At 37.0% G+C, this 9,884-nt stretch overlaps 1 pseudogene across 1 annotated transcript; it reads right to left on the reverse strand.

Moving 5' to 3' along the window:
• Nucleotides 1-6,082: 6,082 nt before the first annotated feature.
• LOC102876024 lies at nucleotides 6,083-8,867 on the reverse strand (annotated as a pseudogene). Its single transcript, XR_438999.1, has 2 exons — nucleotides 8,821-8,867; nucleotides 6,083-8,694 (listed from the first exon to the last, which is right to left on the reverse strand). The product of XR_438999.1 is annotated as a pre-mRNA-processing factor 40 homolog A-like (transcript).
• Between the last annotated feature and the right edge of the window lie 1,017 nt (nucleotides 8,868-9,884).

Below are 9,884 nucleotides of genomic sequence, written 5' to 3' on the forward strand. Positions count from 1 at the left end.
TGTTTCATTGACTATGCAAAGGCATTTGACTGTGTGGATCATAACATACTGTGGCTGACTCTGAGAAGAATGGGAATCCCAGAACACTTGATTGTTCTAATGAGAAACCTATACTTGGACCAGGAGGCAGTCATCAGAACAGAGCAAGGGAACATACATGGTTCAAAATTGGGAAGGGCGTACGCCAGGGATGCATCCTATCTCCATACCTTTTCAACCTTATGCAGAACAGATTATTCGGGAGGCTACGCTCTATGAGGAGAAATGTGGGGTCAAGATTGGTGGACGATTTATCAACAATCTGCATTATGCAGATGACACAACCCTGCTTGCTGAAACAGAAGAGGACCTGAAGCACCTGCTGCAGAGGGTCAGGGACTGCAGCCTCCAATATGGATTGAGGCTCAATGTCAAGAAGACAAAGATTCTCACCACTGGACCAATTGGCAACATCAGGATGGATGGTGAAGATATTGAGATTGTACACAGCTTTAGTTTGTTTGGCTCCACAGACAACAGTCTTGGCACCAGCTGTCAGGAAATTAAAAGGCGCATTGCCATGGGAAAGCTGTTAGGGACCTCTCCAAAGTACTGAAGAGCAATGGTGTCTCTCTGGAGACTCATGTGCATCTGATACAGGCCATGGTCTTTGCAATCACTTGTTATGCATCAGAGAGTTGGACAATGACCAAAGAAGATAGAAGGAGAAGTGATACCTTTGAGCTGTGGTGCTGGAGAAGAGTATTGAGAATACCATGCACTGCTAGGAAAACAAACAGATTTGTCCTGGAAAGGGTTAAAACGGGTGGCTGCTTGGAGGCAAGGATTCTGAGGCTCTGTTTAACATTCTTTGGACTTGTTGTGAGGAGAGACAGGTCCTTGGAAAAGGAAATCATGCTTGGGAGGGTGGAGGGATGGTGCAGGAGGGAAAGGCCCTCTATGAGGTGGATTGATTCAGTGACAGGGATAATTGGGATAGGAGTGTCGGAGACAGTGTGATTGGCACAGGACAGAGCAGAGTTTAGGGCTGTTGTACATAGGGTCGCTATGAGTCTCAAGCGACTTGATGGCACATAACAACAACAACAATATATACTACCATACAGTTCATTACCAAAGGTACACACACACACACACACACACACACACAATGTATCTTGTTGAAAAAAAATCAATTCTAATCATTAAGAAAAGTTCAGAATGTATTCAACAAATAGGACAAAGAAAACATATTAAGCTTACAAATGGCTCATTCATCATAGCACCTTTTTCAAAGTAACTACCGAATTTTTCTAGAATTTTAACATTTATTGTTTTTGTTATTTTCCATCAAGTTGACTACAACTCACAGTAAGCCAATGCATGATAGCTCTAGACCCTGCTCTATCCTAAGCCAATCTCACTATCTTTAATATACTTATCCTCATTACCCATGTTACTGTGTCACAGCAAAAATATTAAAAAATATCTGGGTACAGAGGCTCAAATCCTTTTTAAGGATTCTATATTCAAGGTAATAAGATAGTCTTTTAAATGTTCTATAGATGTTAATGGAAAACAAATAGAATTCTTTAGTAAGTTACAAAATTTTATTTGTTTAATTTATTAAGCTCCATATGTGTCATAATTTTTGCATTCATTGCCCATATTTACCTAAACTGAGGGAGGAGAGGAAGATAAACATTCTACACACTCAACTCATTGCTGTCAAGTTTGAACCAACTAACAGGCGCCCTCCATTGAATTTCTTAAGCTGTATTTCTCATGGAAAGAGATGGCTCATTTTTCTTCTGTAGAGCTGCTATTAGATTGAAATCACTAGAGAAGTGTGGCCTTTGGTTTCACAGTACAGCTCTCTGTGGACTATACCCCCAGCAGAACATTGAACACATAGAAGTTTCCAATACATGAGAATACTGATATTACAAAAAAAAAAAAAAAAACCATGACTTTCATAAAAGTTCAATATTCACCCAATGACCTAGAGTACTAAGTAGCAATGATGTCAGGCTAAAGATTAAAATGCACTTAATCTAGGTCATAATCTTTGCAAATACTTGCTATGCATCAGAAAACTGGACAATGACTAAGGAAGACAGCAGAAGAATTAATGCCTTTGAGTTGTGGTACCGAAGAAGAGTATTGACCATACCATGGACTGCCAAGACCTCCTGTCTTGGAGAGATTAAAACCAGGTTTTTCCTTAGATGCTAGGATTTTGAAGCTCTGTCTTACATAATGTGGGCACATGTTCAGAAAGAACTTGTCCTTGGAGAAGGACATCATTCTTGGAAGGCTGGAGGTATAGTGAGGAAGACCCAAGATGAGAGATAAAAGTAATTGAGGCAATGGGGAATGTGTGGAGGAATCAATGAGACTGGTAAGGAAAAGGCAGATTTCAGATCTTTTGTACATAGCATCATTATGAGTCACAGGTAACTCCAATCCTGAAACAACATTCCTTGTCATAGAACTCAGCCTCCTGATGATCTATTCTCCATATAGATTGGAAAGGTATGGAGATAGGATGTGTCTTTGATGCACACTTTTCCTGATCCTAAACCATGCAGTATTTTCTTGCTCTGTTCTGAATACTACTTCCAAGTTCAAGTATAGATTTCACATGAGCACAAGTCTTCTGGGATACCCATTATTCTCAAGGTTAGCCACAATTTTTGTTATCCACAAAGTCAAGTGCCTTTGTGGTCAATGAAACACAGATAGAAATTCCCCTAGTACTCTCTGCTTCAGCCAAAAGCCGACTAGCATTGGATATAATGTTACTAGTGCCATGGTCTCCTCTAAACCCAGCTTGCACAGCTGGCAATTCTCTGCTCATGTACTGTTCCATTGCTTTTGGATAATCTTCAGCAGGATCTTGCTTGCTTATGATGTTAGTGATATTGTTTGATAATTTTCACATCCTGTTTGGTCACCTTTTTATTGAAATGGGAATAAATATAGGTCTTTTCCAGTCAGTTGGCTAAGGAGTAGTTCCCTAGATTTTTTGACAAAATCTGGTTAGCAAGTCCAGGGCAGTATCTGTTTACCAAAATATGTAAATTGGTATTCCATCACTTCTTGGGGCATTGTTTTGTTTGCCAATTCCTTCAGAGCAGCTTGAACTTCCTCATTAATCACCATTGTCTCTTGATAACATATGGTTTTATGGAATTCTTCTGTGTAAGAAAATTACTTTTGGCATAGTGACTCTGTGTACTCATTTCATCGTCTCCCCCTCATCTTCTTTTGATGCTTCTTGGGTCTTTCTGCATTCTGCCTTCAGCATCTTTAAGAACTACAGCTCAAGGCTTGAATTTGCTCTTCAGTTCCTCTATCTTAAGAAATGCTGAGCTATTTCACTCCTGTTGATTTTTGACTGAAGCTCATTATAATACTTGGCTAAACTTTAAATCCAAAACCTCTGTAAATGTCTGTTAAAATTAATAAAAAGAGGAAAGAAAAAAATTAGGTAAATTAATAAGTTGATGTATTTTTATATTAGTAAAGTAATTTTACAATTAGGTTTTTGTTAAATTATAAAGAGAATGTAAGATAAAATAAAGAGAAAAAAGAAAATCAAAGAAAGTTTAAAACAACAACACATTATATGAAATTAAAATAAGGATGTTGTTGGTGTTGTTAATTGCCAGCTAGTTTAGTATAACTCATAATGACCCTATGATAAACAGATCTGTTCCCTGTCCTATCTTGAGCCATACTTTTCATCCCCACGACACTTGAGCCCATTGCTGCAATCACTGTGCCAGTATATCTTATCAAAGTTCTTCCTCTCTTTCTCTGACCCTCTGCATATCGAAGCATGAGGTTTCACTCCATGGATTAGCCTAGCCTAGCAACATGCCCTGGCAACATGTTGTGACAAAGTTTTACTATCCAAAATTTCCATATCACTTCAACATTGCCAACAATATTTTCCAGAGTAGTTAAATAAACAGTCAGACTAAAAAATTCATTGCTACCATTAAAAATAGCCAGCGACAAATTGAGATACTTGGGTTAAATATAACTAGAGATACAAAAGACACATACAAAGAAAACTACAGAATACTTCTGTGAGAAAGAAAAAAAATGATCTAAATAAGTGAAAAAACAAAGTTTCCTGTTTGTGGAGAACTCGATATAGTAAATATAACAATTCTACCAGAAGTAAACTACATGTTCAATGCAATCCCAATACAGGTACCAAATACATTTTTCGAGGAGATCTATAAGGCAATTTTTCAATTTATTTGGAGAGGAAATAGACCCCCAAAATGCAAAGCACTTATGGAAAACAAAAATGAAATGGGAGGCATAAAATCCCCTGACCTCAAACCCTACAACACAGTTATTGTTTGTTGTTACATGTTGTTGAGTTGCCTGTGACTCATAGTGATCCTATGCACAACAGACCTAAACTGTTCTATCCTGTGTCATCTTATTGTCTCTTACACATCTACACCCATTACCCCAATCACTGAACCACTCTATCTCATTGGGGGTCTTCCTCTCTTGTGCCATCTCTTAACCCTCCTAAGCATGACATCCCTGTCCAAGGACTGGTCCCTCCTTGCAACATGTTCAAAGTATGTCAGACAAAGCTTCAGAATCTTTGTCTCCATGTAGCAGCCTGGTATCCCCTTCCTAGGATGAACCTATTTATTCTTCTACCAGTCCATGGTGTGTGTATTCAATACTTTTCTCTTGCACCTCAGCTCAAAGGCATCAATTCTCCTTCCATCATTTCCTGTTATAGCTCCTCATTTGACATTTTCAGAGTCACCTGATTATAATAATGCCAAGCCAATGATACTAAAGAATGTTACAGAAATCAAAGGTTCTTTCAAGTGTACAGTATACAATCTATTTTCTTTACAGCAAATATAATTTGGTATTAAAACTTTAAAGAAATTTCTTTATCTTGATTATTCTTTGCCAACATTAAAAATGCAGATTTTTTCCTTAATTTTCTAAAACTCATGTTGGAGTTCTTTGATAGAAAACATAGTATTTTGGAGGATCACATAGTGCTCAAATATTCTTTAATAGAAATAATCAGTGTTTTAATACAATGTAGAACTTTAGTTAGACATGTACAAATCATCTAGTAGTTCCTACTCCATGGCTATGCTTGCACCAAAGATTGGGGAATTTTTCCTCTTTTATCTTCTCTCGTTTCTAATGAAATAGAAGGAAAAAAATGTTGATTGTATTTATTTAGTAAATATCATAGAAAATTACCTGTATTACTCAAAATACAATTGTCCCTGCTATTAGTTCTTTGGAACTCTCAAGTGTGATATTTTTGTCTATTATTGTGATAATAATCTATATCATCACTTCCATTGGTTATGAAAATCCATCTTGGATGTTTTATATGAGAGAGAACATGCAAATAAGCTGTTAAATGAATATAAGATCAGATCATTTAGAAATTTTAATGGAATTATTTGGTGAGTGCACTTAATATCACCAGACCCTTCCATTTATATAAAAGCAACCACTAATCACTTGTATTATAATGAACTGATATGTCAATAGCATCATCTTTATACTCTTGGGGCTTCCATCTTCTGTAAGAGGTACTTAATTTCATGCTCTAATAAAAATCACTGATTTATGTTCTCTACTAACTAATTCTCCCGACTTTACTCAATAATAATTAAATTGTATGGTGTTTTTCAAAATGACATTTTAAGCTGTTACAGAAAAAAGAGCTGATTATATAAATGTAGCTTCACTATGTTAATTTATTAATTCAGGTAAATTATTTACTAAACTGAAATATATCATTGTATAATATAAGGACAAGGAGCTGTGTTGGCCTAGTGGTAAGAAGCTGTGCTGTAGTCCTAAAGGCATGTAATTCAAGGCCACATCAGCTCCTCCGTGAAAGAAGGATAGGCAGTCTCCTCCCATGTGATTAACTGCCTCTGAAAACCCACTAGAGTTTCGGCTATGGGTCGATTCCGACTCAATGGTACACAACAACAACAACAACAATGAAAAGATACAAAAACTTTGAAACCATATAGCACTAATTTATTCTTTAAACTCTTGGTAGCCCTTTTTTTATATTCGGTATAATTTATTGATCATCATCCAGTTGCTCAAAAAGGGTCCTTCTGCGCTTTTCTAATTTGCCTTCACTCAGTTCACTGCCAGAAGTATCCCAATTACCAGAATCCTTTCCAGTCTTTGTCTTAGGTGATTTGTGTTTTGACTCTGATCTTTGCCTGCTTCTGTCCTTTTCACTTTCACGATCCTTTTCTTTTTTGTCCTTGTCTCGCTCAGTATCTGATTCTGGAGAGTCAGATTTATGTCTTCTCTTCTTATGCTTTTTTGACTTTTTATAACTTCTCTCAGACTCAGCACTAGAAGAATGCTCCGAAGCAGAGCGCGACTCAGATCGCTGTCTTTTCTTCTTTGAATGGCTATCGTCATCATCTGAATCTGACCCCGATCGAGAGTGAGAACATTTCCTATGATGTTTCTTAGATTTCTTAGAATGTTCCTTGTTTTTTGAATGATGATGTTGACATTCATGCTCAAGTACATGCATAAAATCTTTAAATATTCGTTTTCTTTCAGATTCTAGACTTATGTCTTCAAATGCAGGCTCTTTTACAAATCTCTCTCGGATATCTTCCCAAACAGCATCTAATTCTATTGGAGGAGCAGTTTGTTTCAACATACTCTTAAAGACAGTCTCTTTGCGTTTCATTTTCCGAGCCTCCTCTTTTTCTCTTTCATGTTCACGGGCTTCTGCCTTTTCTAGCAAACTACTGAAAGCAAGTTTAATATTTCCAGAATCTAATGTGGTTGACCTTTTAGTTGAACTGATTATTGCCATGAAATCTTCAAAAGTAGTATTTACTTCTACTACAAATCCTTTATCCTTTAGAATGTCTTTTATTATCTTCTTCTCATCATGATGATGTGCTTTTAAGATCCTCAACATAAAACGTGAAACGATCAAGCACAGTTGATCCAGGCTGACCAAGCATATTAGTGAATCTAATGTCAGAACTAATTGTTGGGTACAATTCCATCCAAGATGACATAGAAAGTAGTTGTCCATGTTCATGCAATTTATCTAAAAATATCTGAAAAGATTCCCTATTTTTACCTTGTTGTCTCCTTTCTCTCAGCATGCTTTTCTGTTTCTCCTCCTCTTCTTCTTTTTTCTAAAGCCCGAATGTGTTCTTCAAAGAAAATTAATGCATCTTCTTTGTCCATGTTTTGTAACTCCTCATCTTCTGCAAAAGTTGGATTATCCATCAAATATTGTTGTGCTTCAGACCGTGTCGTAGAGTATGTTGCATTAGCCATATTGTCAAGTATATTTTTTAAGGTTTCCCAGTTTCTCTTCCGCAACTGCTTTGCTTGTTCCTTTTCTTTTTTTGAAAGAAAAAACAAAACGTCTTCATAGATTTCAAGACGATCACGTTCTGATATTGCATTCCAGACATCCATCTCTCCAAACATTTGCTATGCTTTTTTGTATCTAGTTGTAGAAGTCATTTTTTCATGATTTTCAAGAAAATGCTGAAAAGATTCTTTAGCTTTTTTGTATTTTGATCGTGCCTCTTCTTTTTCTTCTTTCTCAGTTTGGACTTTATAAGCATTAAAGGCCTGTTTCTTTTCACTTAACTTTGCTAAAGCACTGTATCGTGGGTCATTAATGATCATTTTCATAGCTCGCTCCCACAAAGCATTAGATGGTACTCTCTTTTCTTTTAATAATTCTTTAAAGACCTGCTTTGCTTCTTCCTTTGTATTCCAGGTATAAGTCTTTTTGGGTGGCTGGCTTTCTTCCTCTTCTTTTTTGGTAGTAAAGTCAGCTAAAGTTTCCTGCTTAGAGGTTTCTTCTGTATTACTGAATACTTCAACACTTTGCTCTTGAATAGCAGGGGTACTACTAGAAAGTTGTGCTTGTTCTTCAGTTGAAATATTTACTGTATTATCATTATCAACAACAGTAGCAACAATGCAAGTGACTTCAGGTTCACTAACAACTGGAACTGTTCCACCGACAGTATTTGAAGTAGAAGTGGAAGTATTGGCATTGGCGGCGGCTGCAGCAGCTGCTTCTGCAGCAGCCATAGTGCTCATTGTGGTCGAAATTTCTGTTGTAGGAACAGGGGCTGCTGATGTAGTAGTGGACTCTTCTTGCTTACTGCTTTCCTCAGCTTTGACCATCGCTTCAAGATCCTCAAGTTCTTTAGGTTTGGTCCAGCGTGATTCTTTTGTTTGAGAATTGTAATAGTAAGACTTTACAGATTCAGATTTGTATTCCTTCCATTTAGATAACAGTTGCTCAGCAGGTGTTTTAAGATCATCTGGTTTCTCCCAAGTAGACTGCTTTGTTTCAGTATTGTAATAGTAAGTCCTTCCATCAGGTGATTTATGTTCTGTCCCATTTATTTTGCACCAGATGTAGTACCTGCTGCTACATCCATATTATTTACTCCTGGTGGTAAAGCAGGCTGCATGGAAGCCTGAGACATATGCGACATCATCATCCCGGGCATAACTGAAGACATCATTCCAGGCATTTGTCCCATTGGTGGTCCTCCCATAGGGGGCATCATCTGAGGGATCATTCCATGAGGTACAGGTGGCATATTTGCTCTCTGACCCATAGGGTGCATTCCCATAGGAGCATAATGCATGCCAGGGTGTCGCATCGAGGGCCGTCTCCTCAGGAAGCCGTCAGAAGAGACCCAAGAGCTGGAGCAAAGGCTTGAGCCGGGCAATCTCCGCTCCCCGTTCCCGGAACCCTGCAACGGAGGATGGCTCTCCATTTCACTCACCATGAGGCCTCCACGCTTGGCTCCCGTTCCAGGCCTCATCGTCGGGCTCAGACTCTTGGTAGCCTTTGAGAACAAAATTTAAATAAACCAACCTAGCTCACATTATTTTCATTGCCAAAACAAATCTATCTGTAGACAATGATCTTTTTGTGTCCTACTGCACAACACCAAATAGCCTAACTATTTATAGTGCTAATTCTTTCTTTTTGATTCATTTTTTATTAATTACTTCCCCCCCATAATATCATGATTATGATTTAGTACTGTGATTTTTTTTTTATTTTGACATGGTATTTTATGTGTAGTTTGTACTTGCAGTCAGTGGTTAAAGAATTTAGCTTCTAACCAAAAGGCTGACAATTAAAATCTTCCAGACCCTTCATGGATGCAGAATGTTTACGCTTAGTTTACAGTCTGTTCATAATTCTACTCTCTCCTATAGATTTGCATTTGATATCCTATAGATATGAATTTGGATTAACTTAACAGCAGTGCTTTTGATTTGTTGTTGTTATGGGAAGTTTATTCTTTCTTCTCTGCCATGAGAGAACAAGTTCTTTTCTCTCACAAGTTCTTTTGCTAACAGCTGTGAAACTGTGGCAAGCTCACTTGTTATCATGTAGCGGGGATAATATAATGTTTCATTTATAGATATTTTCTTATCTATGAATTATGACCTCCGAAACACTCATGGATTTGTACTCTTCAATTTTAAAAATATTCTTTGTAATTTTTTTTTCTCATTAGTTGTAGTAGAAATCAATGAAATGATCTTAGTGGCCTTTCCAAATTTAAAAGACCCAGAAAGATCAGTATCATATGATGGGATCTATAACTATTAAGAATTCTCAATAGAAAAATGTTGACATTGTCATTTTAGGTGAACATAAGAAAATAAATAAATAAGAAGATTGTGGAATTGTCTCACAGGTAGGGAAAAAGAATCCAAATCTATATGATAGAAATGATGAGAGGTAAATTTTAGCAAGCTGAAATTTGGTTCATGTTTTGGTATAAAGATTAGAATAATATCTATAATAATTTATGAAAATGAAATCTTCCCTA

This window comes from Elephantulus edwardii, unplaced genomic scaffold (assembly GCF_000299155.1).
Source record: "Elephantulus edwardii isolate Elephantulus edwardi_28Jun2011 unplaced genomic scaffold, EleEdw1.0 scaffold00253, whole genome shotgun sequence".
Taxonomy (NCBI): domain Eukaryota; kingdom Metazoa; phylum Chordata; class Mammalia; order Macroscelidea; family Macroscelididae; genus Elephantulus; species Elephantulus edwardii.